This window comes from Buteo buteo, chromosome 2 (genome assembly GCF_964188355.1).
Source record: "Buteo buteo chromosome 2, bButBut1.hap1.1, whole genome shotgun sequence".
NCBI classification, from domain to species: Eukaryota; Metazoa; Chordata; class Aves; order Accipitriformes; family Accipitridae; genus Buteo; species Buteo buteo.
The window spans coordinates 31,068,792-31,089,304 of NC_134172.1; the positions used below are offsets into that span (position 1 = coordinate 31,068,792).

Here is a 20,513-nt window from a genome sequence, read left to right on the forward strand (position 1 = left end):
CTGGGTATGTTGGGACTCACTTAAAAATATTCATACTTCCTATAAAATTATTTCTCTGAAGTACATAAATAAGCCTCAAAATCTGTGTAGAAAGGTACATGAACAAATACAAAAAGCAAACTTGAGTAAAGTACTTATCATTCCTAAGGGGAGAAAGTTGAAGAAAATGGGTCAGAACCACTCATCAGAACCTTTCTCCCCTTGCTCCAAAACACCAAGCTTAATGCAGTTTATTAGAGCTGGGGTCACTTCCCAGGCCTGTATTAATTTTATCCAGGATAGGCAACAGCTGGAGAAATCTGCTTGGCTTTTGTCTGAAAGAAATCTTACTTGCACATATCTGTTCAATCACATCTGCACAGAATGTTCTGAAACAAAGGAAAAGTTACACAATCCAGTCTGACCTGCAATCCAAGAGTTCAAAGATAAACAGCACTTTTCAGCATAAATCAGTCAGCCATACAATGCATTTGATTTTTTTTCTCCATTAATCAAGTGCTTGAACTTTCATATTGCTATGCTGGGAAGAATGGATATAATTTTCTCACAACTATTTCAGAAAGTACATGTATTTTGATGGAAATGTGCAATATTGCGCTGCCTGTGGGAGTTCTCCAATAGACATCTTGAACAGGATTCATCAGTGTCCATTGATGTTATCTACATTTCAGCTATACTTTATTAGAGTCAATAAAGACCTAGTCAGTAAGATACAATTTATCTTGCCTGGAAGTATATTTCTAAAACCAGCCAGATGAATCCTGCCCTAAAATATCAAAACACTCTTTGAATATAGAAGAGGTGCCATATTGCCTGCTCAACTACAGACACCAACCCCACTCTCCAAAAGAAAGAGAAAAGCACAACCCTATTTTTCCTAGAGTGGCAAAATAAAATTATTAGAGATTCCATAAAAATAAAAGGATGGCTTTTGGAATGTTTCTGTAATATATATGGAAGGCTTTGCAATTAGAATTTTAGCCTTATACTCCCTCAGTTTATGGGAGTAATGCTTGTGCTTGATATTAATAATTTCCACTGAGAGACCATATTTTAGTTGATTATTACTAATTTGATCTAGCTATTCTACAAGCAAACATATTCCACAGGGTGATGCTTGAGTTAATGATTCTGGGTTTGTTTTGCCTGGATTCTTTTTATGGAGCAGTGAATAACAAGAAGTTAGTTCAAACAAACAAACACCAAAAAAACCCCCCACAACACCCACAATTTAAAAAATCAACAACTGACAATGAATTCCCTAAGAAGGACTATCATATTCTTTCAAGCTAGAAGAGTTTGAAGTTTACCAGGTAAAGATTGTCTGGCACCAGAGATATACCTCTTGACCTACTCAAAACAAGAAAAGAACACTTAGAATTATAATAAAGGTTTAAGAATCACAAGTCATACAATTCCCAGCAGAGACAGTAATTGGAGAACACTGATCAAAGATTTCATTACACCAATTACGCTCCACCTTGTGTGTGAGACTAATTACACAGATGCGATCCTGCCAGCATAACCATCACTACAACAGCCAAGCACAGACCTTGCTGGCAATTACTCTTCTCACTCCAAGGCGGACCCGGAGCAGCTGCCCTGTGTTCCCAACACTGTCTCCCATAAGGGCACATGATGGCAGGGAGTGGAAATAAATTTGTAGACTGGAACATTAGGTAAGGAATCAGAAAAGAAAAATTTAGAAAAGAGATAGGTTTGAGAAGAGGGAGGAGAAAGACTGTGAGTGATGCTGGCATTGGTACTTCAGGACTGAAACAAGTTGGATCCTACCTAAAATGATCTGATATGAGCTACAAAAGGACGAAGTGTCTTACGCCATCAGAGCGCACCTTCCAAATCTTCCAGTACCACAATCCAACACTTCAACACTAAAAGAAATTTTTTAAGCATTGTTTAAACAACATTTAAACTACTATACATTTTCTCCAAACTTCTATTTAATTCATTTAAAACATGCATGAGGTTGTAGTCCCATATACATTTCTTCTAATAGCAAAGCCAGCTTATGCCGTTCTTTAAAATGTAAGAAATCTACTTTCAAATGTGTATTGAATTCTATACATTCATAACCTTATCACTATGGTTATACTGCTAATTACACTTGAATTTTTCACTTTGTTACTAGATGAAAACAATTCTAGTGAGTAGCCCAAATATAACACCAGTGGAAAAATTTGAGAAGCCTAGTGTATTGAAGCTGTCCCAGAATGTTGCATACTAGTTAGAAAAATAAAGTCTAGTTCCAAAAGCTTGTAGTTTTGAAAATGCAAGTCTTCAATTACCTAATCACAGATTTCTGAACATGTTACACATGCAATTGTTGTTTTGCCCGCTAAACTACACAATGCACTATGTCCTTGGATTCTGTCCTCAATTACATTCAGGATGCTCTGCACAAAGCTGTACAGAGCAATGCAGGACATAACCTGAAGACAAAGCAATTTTCCTGAAAACTGTTTTTCCATAATGGTCTTCCTGATAATGCAGCTGCTAGCCAGGATTTCAATACATTGGGTTTTAACTATATAGGGAAGCTGGGTTAATAATAGGGAAAAAATGTTAAATTATCCTACTCAAGTAAAATGAACAAAAAGAATTGAGAATCTGCAGAACTAAGGAAGGGGCATTTTATTTCACATCCAATTTTAGAAAAAGAACTATTGAAGAAGTGGTATGCAATGCCTTTCCACTCTCAACAGACAATTCCACAGTTTAATATATCATTAGGTATGACTTGAATATGTTTTACACTTAGTAAGTATCTGTTACATAACTTTCCTCCACTGTCTTTAATTACCCCATTAAGCAAGTTGGTATTTGCATTTGCGCTTAGAGCAGCTGCACTAGAGCTGCAGGGCACAAGAATATAAAACCAAGACAAAAAATTAATAAAACATTACCTTTTCCATTTAGCAAGTTCCCTTTTTTTAATGGAAACATTTGTATTAGTAGATACTATTTCAGCATTGCAAGGTAATCAATCACAAAAATCTTGTATTATTCAAGCTGACTGAACTGCCAGATAGAAGTATCATCACTTACTAACAGCACAACTTGCCCTTAAGCTTTTCTCATTTTACGGTATTTCTGAGGAGTCACTTTGTATCCAAAAGTGTTATTCAAAACATAGAAAATGGTGCAAATGTAAAGAATCAGAAATTATTCTTGTGCTAAAGTTTTTACATAAGAAATAAGTTACAAATTTATTTTACTGTGTTGTATATCATTAACTAATCCAGACACACTTCTGAGAAAACAAAGATGAAGATTTCAATAAATTAATTAAAAAGTCTGCAAGTCATCATACATTTTTAGAAACAACTTCCAAGTTTTCAGCCAGCCCAGATAGCTTACAATACATCCATCAAAGATTGGAAAAACAATTGTTACTTATTACATGAGTATGTTCTCTAAATAGTATGCATACTATAAAGAGTAAGAAATAGAGTAATGAGAAGTACCAATTTATTCATTAAGAGCTATTGGTACTGAAAAGGCAATTCTATATTGCTGGTTGCTGCATCACTAGTGCCAGGCATGTGGAAGCTCCTTTCCCTATGGGATCAGCTATCATGCATTAGAAGACTGAGATCTTACTTATACAGATGAAAGAAGCAAAGTATCAGTTTTGATTTTGCTCATTCCCTTGACTTCCGAAGTCCGATTTTTGTAGTTTTTATAAAAAGTCCTATTTATGTAAATGTATTACCCATGAAAATCTCACTATAATACTTTCTTGTATCTAGCAGGAACAACCCTATACCAGGCTTTTTGCCATCCTCATTAAGACTTTCCTCCTTTTAGTGAAAATTATTCCAACTGAGATCTTTTCCAACCATCTCTATTTTTCACTTTGGAGCAAAGACAAGGTTCCTATCAAAAATAGAAAAATCACAATTTTAGAAGCATCAGAAGCATATCACAGCACAGACTAATGGTCTATAGCAAAAATTTGGTGCCAAAATTCAGGTATTAACTCACTGTTGACAGTACTTAACATCCTAAAAGTTCCCCTTTTACCCAAAGTAGCTGTGTATATAGGGGAAAAGTTCTTAAGGGATGCAAGAGTAGCATACAATTAGCACACATATTACAGTAGCTGTATACCTTTCATAATGCTTACGGTTTTCTGCATGAGCTTTTTATGTCACCACAGTATAGGCCTAAGATACACTTTTTTAAGTGTTTAAAACACTGTGCTAAAATAAATTTTACTAGTATACCACTTTTCATGAGTTGTTTAATTGCACTGCTCATGAAGGGTTGTGAGGACAAAGGAAATATGACTCAGCTCAAGCAGCACGTTTATGCACACCCACATAAAATACAGAGTAAAGATTCAGCGGAACTGCATATCACATACATGTAACACCAATAAGAAGGAAATTAAATTATCATGCAACTTTATAAGCCTAAATCTGACTTTCCATTTCAATTCAATAACCGATTTAGCAATATCAAAGAGTTTGGGCACAGCAGCCAATTCCTCCCAGTTGGCTGAGAAACATTTCTTCCTTTCTTTCTGAAAAATTAAACAGTTAATTCCCATGAAGAGGCACATGCCAGTGGTTAATTAGGGAACGTTTTACAAGAAGAACTAAAAATGGTCAACAACACAGCAGGCAAATATTGACATTTTTACAAGCACAGACATGCCACAGTTTAATTACTGGTTCCAGAGCTCTTGCGGGCAGGCAGCTGCCGCCCAGGCAAGTTGAGAACCTCAACACTTACTGCAAATCCCAGCTTTCTAATACTTATTCAAACTGGCAAGAAACATCACTTTCAAATATTTGACAGCCTAGCCATCCATTAAATGCATCTCATAGAGATGTCCATGGATCACTATATAGTTCTTCCTTCCAGCTACTGAAAAATAATGTGATGCGTGGGAAGCTGGGTGGGCTCCCAGGTCCCATGATGCCTGACAGGCAGGGGTAAAGCAGGAATAGAAGTCAGCAGCGTGAAGACACAGGACTGATGGGACAAGGCCAGTAACAGATTACACTGATTAATGGGTAGATACGAGATACTCTTCTTCACTGAGAAGCCGGAGAGCAGGGTTAGCTGCTGGGCAGGTAGCAAACAAATATTTGCAGTGAGAATTGATGCAGCCTGTTGCCAAAAGTCATGCCACTCAAATCTGTGCAAGGGCAACACAAACTGCTACAGGCTCACAGGGAGTAAATAAGAGAAACTGGGGAAAAAAAAAATTTAAAAAAAAGGCAAAAGCAAAATAAAGCAATACAACAATAAAACCCTTTCTTCTCCTTTCCCAGAAATCCTACAAACTTTAAGTAAAATCCTATTTTTGCTCTAAACTTGAAGTTCTAATGCCAGCTGTGACAGATGTGATTCGGTAATGCTGTCTTCCTGAAATGGAAGATGGAGCTACAACCACTGCAGCGGGTATAGGCATATACATTCAATTATAGGGGCAATTAGAGAGGATAAAAAGCAGATTAGGTCCTCCCTCCAGAATACATACCCTGCCAGAGGAGCCAAGGCCAGGGAAGAGGTAGTAGGGGTTAATTACCAACTGGAACCCAAATGCTTTCTTTATGACAGTTCAAAATGTAAATCTGTTTAAGTGACATAATTTTAACCAAGCACTGACACACATGTATTAACAGAAATGTCCAGCTCTTCCAGTCATTTTTAAATTTTTCTTGGGTGGTCTGAGAAAACATTGCTTTTCCTTTCATTTACACACCACTACCCACCCACAGGATAAAAACAAGCAAAAAAACCTCACAGTATCAAAGACCAAATTTTTAGCATAACCACATTCAAAGAGTGTCATAAGTCTGGTACTGATCATACTCTATTTAAGGCATTGTGCTCTGCAGCACAATGAAAAAATGAAATCTTTCATAATATAGGAAAACTGTACGTGCTATGGCCACTGCAAAATATGTCCAAATCATTTTTGGAAAAAAGGTCACCTTCAGCAAACACTGGTTCAGCTTTTAAGGGCTACAGCACTTATTCACATTGTTATGGCCTTAGTTCAAGAAGCCAAAAATGTCTAAGAGCCAGGCACCATGCAGGCTCTGTCGGTCAGAGCTGGGAGCGGTGCACAACACCTGAGGCAGCCAGGTGCCCACCAGCCCTCTCTCCTTGTGTTCCCTTCATTGTAAGAGATCAGCTGAGGGTAGGTGTATCAGTGAATGATCCAGAACTTTATCTCGTTAACCAAAAACTGTTTCCTTTCTGATTTTTTTAAACTCACATTTACATTTGTCAAATGTTCAGATGATGTTTTCAAGCTCCGTATGTCCATCAAGATGACATTTTTATGAAGTTTTAGCTAAATCAGATCAGCCAATTAGGTTCAGGAAAAATTCATCAGTTTAGTAATTTGAGACAGAGACTCTGAATGCTGGATTTTGTAACCTTACTGTCATTTCGAACCTATATCCAAGAATGTTTACTTAACATGTAGAAAATTTAATTAGATAAAGAAAAATGAGTTGTTGGAGAACTTAGGAAGAAATGTTTTCTAACTACCACAACAACAGGTTTGCATAAAAACCAAACAAAACATTCTCGTGTTTATTCAGCTGGTAAAGTTTTGGCTTTATACTTCATATGCTGTTACATTGCCAGGGATTGCGTAAAATAACAACACCGCTTATTCAACATAGTTCTTTTAACACATTTGTCACCATGTCTTCTCTCTTACTCAGTTGAGCTGTTAATAGGGACTAATCAAAATACCTTTCAACATCCATTAATACTGTCCAGTTAATCATCTATTGAGTTTAGAACCAATGTCAAGCTCATTTTATACTCTCCATGTTCTACTGGCATAAATCTTTTAAACTATTTCTTTTTTACCACTGAACAGGTCAAAATAAATGGTTCCTCTTGTTATTGAAGATTTCTGGGGTAAGGGAGAGAAATGGCCAACACTTATTTGCTGAAACCATTAATGACTTTCATTAATAACCAAGGAAAAATTGTTAGAACCAGAATAAATAATGCAGAGTTCAGCGTTTCAAAATGTAAGCACTTAACAGAGAACATAATGTTTCTCTGTTAAAAAAGCTAAACTTTTAAGTTGCAATTAAAAATACATACATTCCACTGCACATTATCTTGAAAACAGCATTTTTTAAGTAGTAAAATGGAAAAGGAGATGCAACCTTCTGTCCTCTCCCAGTCCATAGCTGAATTTAGAATTCCCAACACAGATGGTAAAGAATATGAAATGCAGGGAAGGTCCTCTGCATCTGATATTCACCTGTCTCTTTTCAGCACCACCAAACTCTCACTTCCTCAATTAATAACTGCCAGAATCAGGAAAATAACATCCCTCTACTGCTACTATTATTTCGTTCGACCTTGATATCATGAACAAGAATGTAATTAAGATAATGAACCAATTATTTTTATAGAGTATAGCAATAAAAAAGACTACTACTCCCTCCCTTTTCTCATTATAATACTTGAACATTCTGGTTTTATTTCATCCTCAATTGCTTGCATGCAATCATTATCATTAACATTTTACTTAGTTTTTATTTCTTATTTCTAAAATAAATAAAAAAATAAAAACAGTGACATTTTAGAATATTCATAACAGCATCCAAGATGTATGATTTATGTAGGACAATAAACAAATATGTTGATGTTTGCAATATTTTACAGGATTTATTGGTATGAATTTTGAATGACAGCTCATCTGTCTGTTAGGACAACTAACTGTCAATAATGCAACAGCTACACCATCATATGCACTGTATATTTTATATAGTTTATATAAAGACAGTGTTAAGGATGGTTGAGAGGATTTAAATTTTTTTTTAGTAGCTTGTAGACAATCTAGCCATACCTGCCTTCCAAGGGACTTTTTATCCCATAATTCTTGTAGGTTTCATAGAATTTCATCCAATAATTGTTATATTAAACCAAATAATTTGGAAAAAAATTAATTGTTTGCACCCTTCTGATTATGAAAATGAAGTGTCCAAGTTATGGTGAGATCTGTCACATACAGTAGAAAAGCAAATCAATTAGAAGTATGTAAAAGTGACTTGAATAGGTTTTCACTCACTCACTGAAATACAATTAATACAAAACTGTTACCCTAGTCAGACTATTGACTCTAATAAAATAATGGCTGCATAAAAAAACTCCTGGCTTTGTCCCCAAAGATCACAAATTGACAAAAAAAATACGCTATTTTAGAGAAAATAATCGTTCCTCTCCCAGTCAGAAACTAATCTTTCCAACTTTGATCATTGTAGGATTTATGCTCAAACTATCTATACACATATATTGCAGAAGAAAAGAACATTCTTCTGCTACCATGATTACTTTTTTAGTCAAAGCTAAGTTACTCAAAGATAGATTCACTTATGATGAACTATACAGTTTCACAATCAATTTTTTACTTGAGAGACAACCTAAGCGCACAATAATAAGTTAGCTATTATTGCCTAGAGACAGCTTTCTTTACTTAGACATATTTATAACTGGAACAAAAATATAAACCTGAAACTCTCTATATTTAATTTAGACAAACTGCAGTTTACTGTTATCCACATAAGAATCACATCTGCTTTCTTAGTCCACTTGTAGGACTGCGTTATTCAGATTGTAGCTCTATCTGTAAACCATGTCTCAGTTAAGCAAAGATAATTGCTATCGATTTAAAACAAGTTTAAAATTTTCTGTAAGAAGTATCAAAGAGTTGATAGGAAAGAGACAAACTAATATTCCACATGGAATTACTCCATGTCTAAAAAGTCATTAAGTAGTAGAAACTAACACACCTTCATTCTCCACTGCTAGCGAGGGACTTCACAACCATCATGATTCCACAGCATGCTAAAGTAATACCACGGGGAGAGGCAACTTCCGTGCAGCAAATTCAGAAGAAACCTGCAAATAATCAGATAAAAAGTCAGAAGGCAAAAACTAAACAAATCACCCATATGAGTTCCCCCCATGATTCACTAAGGAGAGGGTACTGGCGGACAGTCTGTTGTGATGATCTAAACTACGTACAACCAATAGTAAGTTCAGCATTAATATCTCTGTATGTTCAAGAACGTACGGTGATAAGCATATTTTAATGGCTCCCCCCATTTCAAAGCTTACTGTCCCCCACATGCCCCTGGATGTTTTCTAATTTCCCTGAATAGCCCTATATTTAATTCTCCATTGCATAATCATTTCTGGAAGGTCATTCCACACATTTTTTGTTTCCGTGAAAAATTGCTGCCAGGCATCTGTTTTGAACCTTTTCTCCTCCCATTCTCTTTTCCATTTATGCCATCTGATCACATTACATATATCCATCTCAAAGTTCTAATTTAAGAGGACATTCCTCTGAATCATGGCTTAGTCTTGCCTGTACTTTTCCAAATATATTGAAAGAGATTTTTATTTTCAGTCTGAAGCTATTTAAAAAAAAAAATAATTTAAACACAATCTGTTAACTGTCAGCCATTACTACCCTAAATGATTAAGATTAAATCTTTACAGAGGCTTATTAAAATCAAAGAAGTCCACCTTTTTGACAAATGAATTAGCCCAGGCAAACAACTGATATAAACGTAATCCAATATACTCCGTAGAGCACATTGGCACTTAGTAAGGAACAGGACAGGCAGAATGATTCTGCATTTATACAATCACACCTCCAAGTTTCTTTAGCTGGGAGAAATACGCCAGCTAAACAGAAAAAAAAAAATCGTAACTGCTAGCCATTCTCTTCTGCTCCATTTGCTCTATGTCCCAATTCCTTTTTTGGAGTTCAGGAAAATCCTCAGCCTTATTGCTAATGTAACCTCCTCCTTCTGTCTTATGAAGGACACAGAAGAGCAGAACAAGTTGAATATAAGAGGATGGACCGCAATAAGGACCACTTTTTCTTTGGTTGCATCCATGTTTGCCTACACTGAGAAACTTCTAGGATTATACCTAATCTCACATGAGATCTTCCTACCATTTTTATCTTGTACTATTAAAAAAACAAGAAAGAGATAAATCAGGGTCAGAAAACTTACATGTAGTCAAAACTTCATGCAAAGAAGTTTTCATGTAATCTAGATCTTACTCTACAAAGTGTTCCTCTCCACATTTAAGCTGTAACATTATATTGTCTTTACTATATGTTTTATAATGACTACTGTAAAAGAACTGCAGTAACAAGACACAATTGTCCTTTGCACCTTTACTGGATAAGACTATTTTATTTGAAAATCCACATTCCAAAATAATTTTATTTTTTTCTTCATGAGGAAAGTGTAAAATATGGAGTTGTCTGGTATTACCAGAAAGCAATACTGATCTGTATATTAGTATGCCACCACTGCCCAAGCTGGGGACTTGGAGCAAGAAGCCCTTTGTAAAACAGAGTGAAATACCCTTTTTTGGTTTATTTTACTTTATTGGCAACATGAGTTAGGTACCTCCATTCAGCAGTAAATCTCTCTCAGTAATACAAGGAAGTAGAAATTGATCTTCCTGGGCTTTTAGGCTTCTTTGAACTAACACATTGTACTGGTTTTGGCTGGGATAGAGCTAATTTTCTTCATAGTAGCTGGTATTGGGCTATGGTTTGGATCTGAGATGACAACAATGTTGATAACACAGTGATGTTTTAGCTATTGCTGAGCAGTGCTCACACAGCATCAAGGCCTTTTCTGCTTCTCACCCCACCCCACTGGCGAGCGGGCTGGGGGGCACAAGAAGCTGGGAGGGGACACAGCCAGGACAGCTGACCCCAACTGACCAAAGGGGTATCCCAGACCATAAATCATCGTGCTCAGCAATAAAAGCTGGGGTAAGAAGAAGAGGAAGGGAAGACATTTGGAGTGACGGAGTTTGTCTTTTCAAGTAACCATTATGCACGATGGAACCCTGCTCTCCCGGAGATGGCTGAACACCTGCCTGCCGATAGGGAGTAGTGAATGAATTCCTTGTTTTCCTTTGCTTGTATGCGCAGCTTTTGCTTTACCTATAAAACTGTCCTTATCTCAATGCATAAGTTTTCGAACTTTTGCCCTTCTGATTCTCTCCCTTCCCAGGGGCAGTAAGCGAGCAGCTGCCCACCAGATTAAACCATGACACACCTTTACTCTAATTCAGAGAATTTTAGACCAAACTCTGTGGGCAGTTAGGAACTCTAATATGCAGATATTCAGATGAGGCAATAGGGGGGAAATCTCATCCACATGACAATGTTTATTTTTTGTCCACATACATGACAGCCATTTAAAGTACACACCCAAAGCATTTCACATGAGCACCACAAAACAGCTGATTATATACAAACAGGTTAATTTGAGTAATGCACACAGCAGAATGGTCAGAAGCAACAAATTTCTTTTTGGTTGAACCTCTGAACTGTTTAAAATGAAGCCAATTTCAGCCAATGTTGATAAAGCAAGTTTATCATGAGGCTGATATTTCACATTCAGCTTTCAGCTTAAAGCAAATTTCTATAGCCTGAAGAATGGAATTATGAAAAAATGCTGACAAGCCCTTACAACACAAAATAGTTTCTGCTAGAGGGTGGATTGCCTATTCTTGACATTACAAAATAAATGAATTTACATTTAAGGAATGAGATACAATTCACATTCAGTAACTGTAGCTCTCTATGGCTTTTTCTGTGTGATAGGTGAGAAATAAATATCAACAAGACCAAGTTCAGATTCTTCTCCCTTCCTAAGTTCAAAGTTGAAATGCTTCAGACTTCAGTCCTAAGGCCAATTAGGTCTATCAAGCCTCACATGACAGTAGTATTTAAATAAGAGAAGTATCCTTTGCGAAACCAGGAAGACACGTGTTCTTGTGACTCAATTCCAACCCTTACGACTTAAGTCCAGCTCCAATGATTTAATGCAACAGACAGTTGATGTAGGTGTTCTCCATCCTCCTGCCACGTAACTGAGTTTAAGTTTTTTTAAAAAAAACAAAACTAGTTCTGAGCCTGCCACTAATAAATAGTGGTGCCACAAACAGCATTCGTAAGAAACACATATGCAGTGAAGGGCTGTCATTTGCTGCCATTTACCACAAGAGTCTGACACAGATTGCACAAGGAAACATAATGACACCAATCCAGCACCCAAAACTTATAACCAAGAATATGAATCCTGTTATTTGACTTGCAAACAGAAACATGACTATTAAAATTAGAATGCCAGAATTATCTCAGTTTACTATTCTAATACATAGGACACCATGAGTGAAAACAAATATTTTAAAGACAGACATAAACAACAGATGATTTTTCTGATCAGTGTAGTAATTTCAGTTACTAAAAGATATAAACCCAGTAAATGGGGAATCTTCCTCAAACTTTTTTAAAGTAGCCTTGATGTGATGACCTCTTGTTCGCCAGAGGATACATTTTTCTCATTCCTTTGCAAAATGTACAGCTTAGCTTAAGTAGAAGTGTCTTTTTTGTTTTAGTTGTGCTCACTACCACTGTGATCGTTTCATATGAAATTCCCTGTAAACTACAAAAATAACTCATTATGCTATTTTGCTGACAGCTGATAGACTGTGAAACTACCACTATTTTCACTGGTTTTGATTTGCTCTTTTTTTTTAATCATCATTTGATAAACCTCATTTTCAATAAGAAGATAGTCTTTCAATGCTTGTTTGATTCATATCTGCTCATTTCCAAAACAAATGGTCACTGCTAGGTAGTTCTTTTCCATACAGATTTTTTTTTTCCCCATATACATTTCAGTTTTCAAAAGATTTATTTTCATAATACCTCATTCAATCACAACTGTTATACCAATAATACTATGAATGGCACATTTTTGCATTCTGTAATTTCTATGTAGATCCATTAAATAGTCCTAGATTATAATATCTAGTACTTTCACCTTCTGTAGAGTTGAACTGTATGAATACATAAAGTTCATGCAATTCATTTTCAGATAACTAGCCCCTCTTGACAGAAATTATAATTTTCTAATGTAAAATATGAGCAGAGCATGCACACACACACAGAGTATTTTTGATAGCTCACTTTTTCCTTTTCCTCTTTTGGGTGTAACAGAGTTGGAAATTTTTTCATTACACTTGAGAGTACTATGTGAGATGTTTCCAAGCCTTTGGAAACCTGATTGGTAACACGCACCACATAATTAAAAAAATAAATCGATAGAACATAAAAAGGTATATACAATACACCTTACAAGCTCATTGGAAGAATCATTTATGCAATTAAACCCAAACCAAAGTATAAAGTCAGATCTTAAACTCCTAATTTTGCATATGTAATCCTGTCTTGAAATTATGTGTCTCAGATGTTAGTAGTCTAAATCCACTTTGGATCTTTTCTCTCCTTATTATGTCTTTTCTGACGTTTACATGTATCTAATAGTCCCATCTGCAAATACACTTTTTATCGTAACACAGGATGAAGGAGTATTTTTACAACTGTACATTTTGTAAGCCACAGATATATCAGAAAAGATAATAATAATCTCAGCGATACCAATTTTACAAGGAGGCTTACATTAAATAAATGAATTTAAATCACAGAATTCCCACCATAGCTATAAACACTTTGCACTGGAAGGGTTTCTTTAGATTTATTTACACAGTTTGTGACTCCTTGGGCCCAAGCAGGCTTTTATATGGACATAACTGCTGCCATATCTAAGCATCTTTAAATGACATTAAAATGAAAAATAATACAAATTTTAAAAAATCCATTATGAAATATTCTCTTTTGTAGAGATACAAGTTCATCTTAACAGAGAGGAATAACAACAGACAGCAGGACAGATGGGAGAAGGTGTTAGGTAAATGACTAAAAAAGGTAATATTAAGTGAAGGCTGTGTTACAAGTATTGCAAGGTCCTGATGCAACCACTGGAAGTAAACTCAAAGGAAGAAGTGAGGTTTGTCTGTGACCCATGTTCTTCACATGGGGAAGGGATGGGGATTTTTATTTCTAACCTTCATAGTGATATTATTTCACTCCTGCCACTATACAGAGAATTTCCATTTCTATCATTTACAGCACACGTGCCCTTTGCCTACTTGTTTAAAGAAAATGAGTAAAATACTTCCCCCGTATGAAAATGAGATCTGCCATCTTTTTTATTATTTGGAGGCATTTATAGCTGGCAGAGTGGCAAACAGTGAGTGACACCAGTGTGAATATTTACAATCACCATCCCAATTACTTTAAGGGTCAACATACATAAAGGAAAAGGGCAATCATCCAACTTCTGCTCCAGCATTTACACAGAACATTTTATTGCAACTCTCCTTTTCCTCAGCCTTTGCTATACTTAACTACAATGAAGATATGAAATATTTAATTCTCATGCCTTTTTATTTCTTCACATCATTACAATTCCAGATCACTATCTAGTCTGCTTTGTATCTGGTTTTGATGCTACTAAATGCCTGGCTTCTGGAAAGAGCAAAATAGTTCCCATGGGACTTTACCTAATGATACTTTCTATTATAATTCAGGGATTGACGCAAATGAAAAAAATCTTGGAGATTGTCCTCTGTAAAATACCACTCATTGCACTGCAATTTGAATGTAATTTGGAATTCACCAAGGACTTGGACCATAATTTGTATTTGCCAAATATATGTTAATTAATTCTAATGACATTAAAATAATCTCCCATTTTGGTGCTATCATATGGCAAACAAATTAATAACAAGCATTTCATTCTTACTAGATTTTATTTCATAGTACTTATAAAAGAATCTTACATGATTAAATTTCACAATATTATTCCACAAGAAGAAAAGATCAAAACAAACTCTTCTATAGACCATGAAACTCAGTCACTTGAACTCACTAAAAAAATAAATAAATTCATTTTCAAATATAGAGTCATGTTCTCAATAACATCTAAAACAAATTTGTATTAAGATATGGTTATTAGTACATATAGTACCATTTCTCAATTTATATTTGGATCCCATTTCCTTCTAGATTCAAGGGATTCAACAGATCACTAATCAACATTACCTACAATTATTTTTATGTTACTTTATCTTTTTAAGATCTAACTAAAGAGATAATGAAGGGTTAAATGTTGACATGTGGCTATACTTAGCATTAATTAGGTATGTGTATGCATACACACAGATACAGCTTAATGAAGCAGTCTCCTAACAATACTGTTATCAGACCAAGTGCAAGCTCTGTTATCATAGAGCCATTAGCAGATTGCTGCAAATTTATAATCTCAAAGGATGTTTAAAAGTTAATAACACGCTACAGTTGTGTCCATGTCCCAGAAGTCCCGGTGCACTTTGTTCAATTCACATTTCACGATAGCACTTTAAAACCAAAACGGTCACTACAAATTATCCTTAAATTGAGCATTACCCTTCTGAGCGCTTACTTCAACAAGCCCTCCATATCATTCAGAAGAAAAATTCACTAAATTTTTATTGTCACTTTTCTTAGTTGTTTGAGTGACATCTGTGTGTAGAAGGCTTAATGGTTTTCTGTGCACTGAACTGAAAGCATAAAACGTATGTAAACCTGGAAAACATATGCTCATTAAGTGCTAAACTAAAAATATTCCAATTCACTCTGCTCTGTAAACTGAGAGTAGGCTTTTTTAAACAATGTACAGGGATTTAACTACAGAATTCATTAAAGTGACTGCAAGTCATACAGCTAAAATCTACTGTCATAGAAAAAGTTATCTTTAGAACACATCTAATAAAATTTAAGTATGAGCTGTGGTACATGAATATTTCAAATAGTCATCGGAGACAAAAATTGTTGTGAGGCTGCAGCATAAAGCTGAAGGAAAAACACAGCTTTATGATGCCTGTGTCCAGCAATCATGGTAATATATTATACACATCTTAAAAGACAGAACATCAGTAATTAGACACTTATATTTAATTTCTTTTGACTACCTAAACTGTCTCTAAAGTGCCTATCCACATTTGCATTTTAATGAATAATAATTTATATTTATTCAGCACATTCTATTTGCATCTCAGAGGTTCATTTACAGATTAATATTTCTTATTACCTAAAACAAACTATTCATAGATATTCAGATTTTGGAACTGCTCGCAAGCAAGCAAGACACTGTGGATAGCATTATAATTTGGTCAACCTGTTGGCCTCAGCTTTAGCTTTTGCATTGCAGGTGGTTGGTGATGCTTGGACTTTAGAAGTTGCACTGCAGTTCCAGGGAGATGAAGAATTAAAGAGACTGCTCACTGAGATGCCTAAAGGAAGATTTCAATTTATGCCATTCTTGCCAAAGTAAGTTGTAAATCACCCAGGAGAAATGAGTAGTAATCACTGCTTTCCACAATGACACTGATAGTAAAGAAAATATTGGAGTTTATTACGATCAAAAAGAAAAAAAAAAAAAATTACATCAGATACCTGGGCTTGTATAAGTTTATGAACCAGACTGACCAGTGTATATATTGTGCCTTAACCATGCAAGTCCACCTAAGAGCAGTGAAAAGGTTCAGCATTAACTCCAGAAAGTGCTTCCCACATGGGTTTATTTGATTTCTGATTTTGACAGTTACAATTAAGCAGTCACTCCAGTGATTTCCTTACTTTGTTTGGCATTCTTTACAACAAAAAAAAATTAATAAAAACCAAACTTTACTGCTATAGTAAATATGATTACATATTTTACAGCTGTGGATATCTACAATATAAAGAAACAAACCTACACAAGTACAAAAATGACATTTGGATTTCATATTCATGACTGGTTCTCTGGCAGATCAGGTTTAAATGTCAAGCTTCTGTGAAGATTCCCCCCCGACATTAATCTCTCTCACCCATACATTCTTCTCAGGAAATTTATATTCCAGCATCTTAGAAAGTACTTTGTATTCTTTTCTTATATATCTCCCTATTTCCTGGGATAATGCCGAACCTAATCTTAACCAAGCACTCGTGCAATGGGCGGCCTTAAATTTCAAAACTGTCAAGTGAAGGCTGTGCTCTCTGAACACTACTGTCTTCAGATTAACCTTTTATCATACACAGAATCTATCTAAAAATAGACATAAGGTAGATACCTAAACTAGCCTCCTAGGTGATGCAGCTTAAGGATGAAGTCACTCACTCTCCAAGCAGATATCTAGAATAAATGAAACACACCCTTAAAGTGCTTCTTTGTCTCCTCCAGCTGTAAGTGGAGCTTATGCTGCCTAACTCTGCTATACACACTGACACTGTAGATAATGAAAACAGATCTCTCTTTACGAAAGACAGTAACAAACATAAATTTTGAAAGAATTAGCAATATTTAGATACACATTTTGCAAAGGCATTCTGCCTTAAGAAGGCTGCAGGTAGGAGACAGCACCTTAACACCTAAGGCCAAAAACAATCTAATCAGGAAAGGCATTACAAATATTTTTAAGAAACTTGAGGAGAATGAGGAAGAGCATTACCATATGATGTCCAGTGGTGTAATCTCTGGGAATAAGGATCATCCAAAAAGAAAGCTACAATCAAGCCATCTTATCCCTGGTTAGAGAAAACAAAGTTTCTCAAACAGCCTGGTCTAGCAATTTCCTTTAAATATAGGAACAGAGAAAAAGCATAGCTCTCAGAAGATTTTGGGTCATGCTGACCAAACTCAAAAGCTAGGTAAGATGCTGGAGCTGATAAGGAGATTCATTACTGTTCAGTATAACGTTAAAACAACTTGTTCTATATTTTTGTAACTTGGCTCTATTATTACAAATCTAGCTTTTTAAATAAACAGTCTTGTACCCAAATATCTTGTCTAGGGATGATCCTGATACATCATTCCATCAGACAAAGCAAGACTCAAGGAAGGACCATCAGTGCCCACCACCAAAGAGGTGCCGTAGAGCTCCCACCCAGAGCTGCCCACCTGACAATCCACTCTACTATACCAAAGGCAAACAAGAAGAGCTACTATGCTGGGGCTAACTTGGTAAGTGTAAGCCTATAGCATTTTGGCAAGAAGCAACACACTGGGAAGAGAGCCTACATCAGTCCCTTTTTCACTTGCTTATGGTTTATTTGTTATTGTCTGCAAGCTGATAAGTTTTGCTGGAACCTTAACTGTTACATTTCTTGCTATTTTCCAAACTCAACATTTAGTCCTATGAAGAGGCTGAAAACTGAAGAGTTACCAACTTAAAAATTTTTTTGATGTTTAAGCATAACTGTGTTAGCAACCTCTGTTTACCAAAATAATTTTTGTGAAGTAAAAAGATAAGGGAAAGAATTTCCATTGCAGCACAGCACTCTTAAAAATTGTAGGCTATTAACAATGTTAATAATTTTCCCATCTAATTATTTTTAATTAAGTGAGGAAATAAGTGAAGATAGGTCCATAGTGTTTAAAATATCTCAAATCACATAGATGATGATGAAAAAGAGATAAAAGAAATAAGATCAGAGTACATAGAGGATTTAAAGAAAGCATATAACCACTGCACAGCATGAGATGGTGTCTGATCTGCAATCAGTCAGGAACCCCTTATAAAATTATTACAATACAATGGAGTGTTTCTGGTTCAAAAAGTAAGAGTGCTAATACTGACTGAAGTCCTTGACGCATTTGATCTAATAAAGGACTAAGGCAGGGAGATACATGGTTCCCTATGGCCGGATCCCTACGGCTTCACACAGTGGTTCCAGGAAACCAGTGTCATTGCTGTGGACTCTTCAGAATGGGCCTGCAGCAACTTTTTCTGATATACTGATAACTCTGCTAACATAAGAAAGCAAGAACATGCGATAAAGATCATGATGTCTGGAGACTTGAACAGAAATGGGACTTAAGGTTAGTAAAGATAAGCTAAATATATCCTTGTAAGCCAACAAAAATGGTCTTAAACTAGCCAGCTAAATTTGATAACCATGAAGACCAATGAATCTGAACATTTAGATGCAAAGGAACATTAAGCCTAAAAACAGTGATGAAAAAAAAAAGTTAAATCACATTTTTTAAGCTGTCAGCAGTTACTGAGAAGACTGATTTCAGATGTACAGTACCATTATATGGCTTATTCTTTTCTACAGAAGCAGGACACAATCACTTATCTCCAGAGGAAAAAATGCATTTTAAAACATTAAAATTGAAATAACAAAGTAAATTTGCCAGTAAAGAGACTAACATAGGGCTAAAAAGAATATGTGATATGAGGTATAAATAATGATGCAGGGAGAAAGAAAACTGGGCAGATCTCAGTGGGCAGGGAAATGTCAAGGTCAACTAAGTTCATTTAGACAACCTATAGCAGGCTTCCCATGTAAACCCAACATTAAGTAGAAAAAGAAATAATCTGCAGAAGACCAAGGGCTATGACTAGAAATGGTAAAAATACATGTTACATGAAGACATTTGACCAACATAAGAATGGCCAAGAGCTTTGAGTGCCTAGAAGTCTGGCAGGAGCTGGAGGAACATTTAAGACTGCAGAAGCAGAAAAGGGATGTACTACTGAAAAGACAAAAAAAGAATCAACCAATGCTAAGATGGACAAATTTATGAACTATAAATATTTTCAAGTGCAGTTCCAATTAAATGCATTTGTGTTTAAAATATGAAGTACTGAAGTCCAGTCTCGAACAGTGCTGGGCAGAGAAATTCTCTTCATATACATCAAATTCCTATGTATACTTGAAGAAAAAAGAAAGGTAAATTAAAAAAAAGCAGAAACATTACTTTGAAATTCCAGACAATGCAGTCTTTTTCATGTTTTGTAATTGAATGGATGCATACTTTAAAACCAAAACAATTCCCTCTTCCTTTTCCCCAACTCTTCTTCCCATGTGCCAAAAGGAAAAAAAAAAAAAAAAAAAAAAAGAAAAGAAAACCCAAAGCCTTGACTACTGCATAGAGCATTTCTAAAAAAACCCTTTTAAATAAGTGGTCAAAAAAAATATACATTGCTTTTGTGACAAACTAGCTTTGTTTTTCCCATATTCTTTCATCCTTCATTCCACATGCTGTGAATTTTTTCATTTGAAGGTTTGCATATTGCAGTGCCTTGTTTATTGATTGACATTGCTCAAAAAAAAGTATCTATCAGCATTGAAGAACATTAATTTAATCTTCACTTAAGCATTCTTTGTGCTTCATTGTGCTGGAAACTTATTACCTTTTTTTCAAGCACAACTGCACCTAATCCCAATCAACATATACAGGAGATAGTAGCGGAGATCATTATAATGAAAATATTTTAAACAGTTGATTTCTACACTCTCATTCAGCCAGACTCCAGGGAAACAGCATACAAAACATGTGAACCTCTTCTTAAGTTGGAAAAAAAAAAACCAAACCAAACCACCAATCCCACTGATTGACAAGCATTTTAATCTAAGGATTTTTAATTTTCAAACACTGAATTCTATCAAATGATCACATTATTCTGCAAGTATCTGCTGTATACCTTTGTATTTAACTTCCTCACATTTTTAATTCTATTTATTTAAATGTAAGTAAAATAGGAAACCTTTTTTGAATGTGTGGCTCAACAACAGACTA

General features: G+C 35.4%; 1 protein-coding gene across 1 annotated transcript in view; it reads right to left on the reverse strand.

Moving 5' to 3' along the window:
• THSD7A (thrombospondin type 1 domain containing 7A) overlaps window positions 1-20,513 on the reverse strand; it is a 297,588-nt gene that overhangs the window by 241,225 nt on the left and 35,850 nt on the right. Inside the window, exon 2 of the mRNA XM_075049941.1 lies at window positions 8,805-8,913. The gene's annotated coding sequence lies outside the window, so the exon portion shown is untranslated. The remainder of the gene's footprint in view (window positions 1-8,804; window positions 8,914-20,513) is intronic.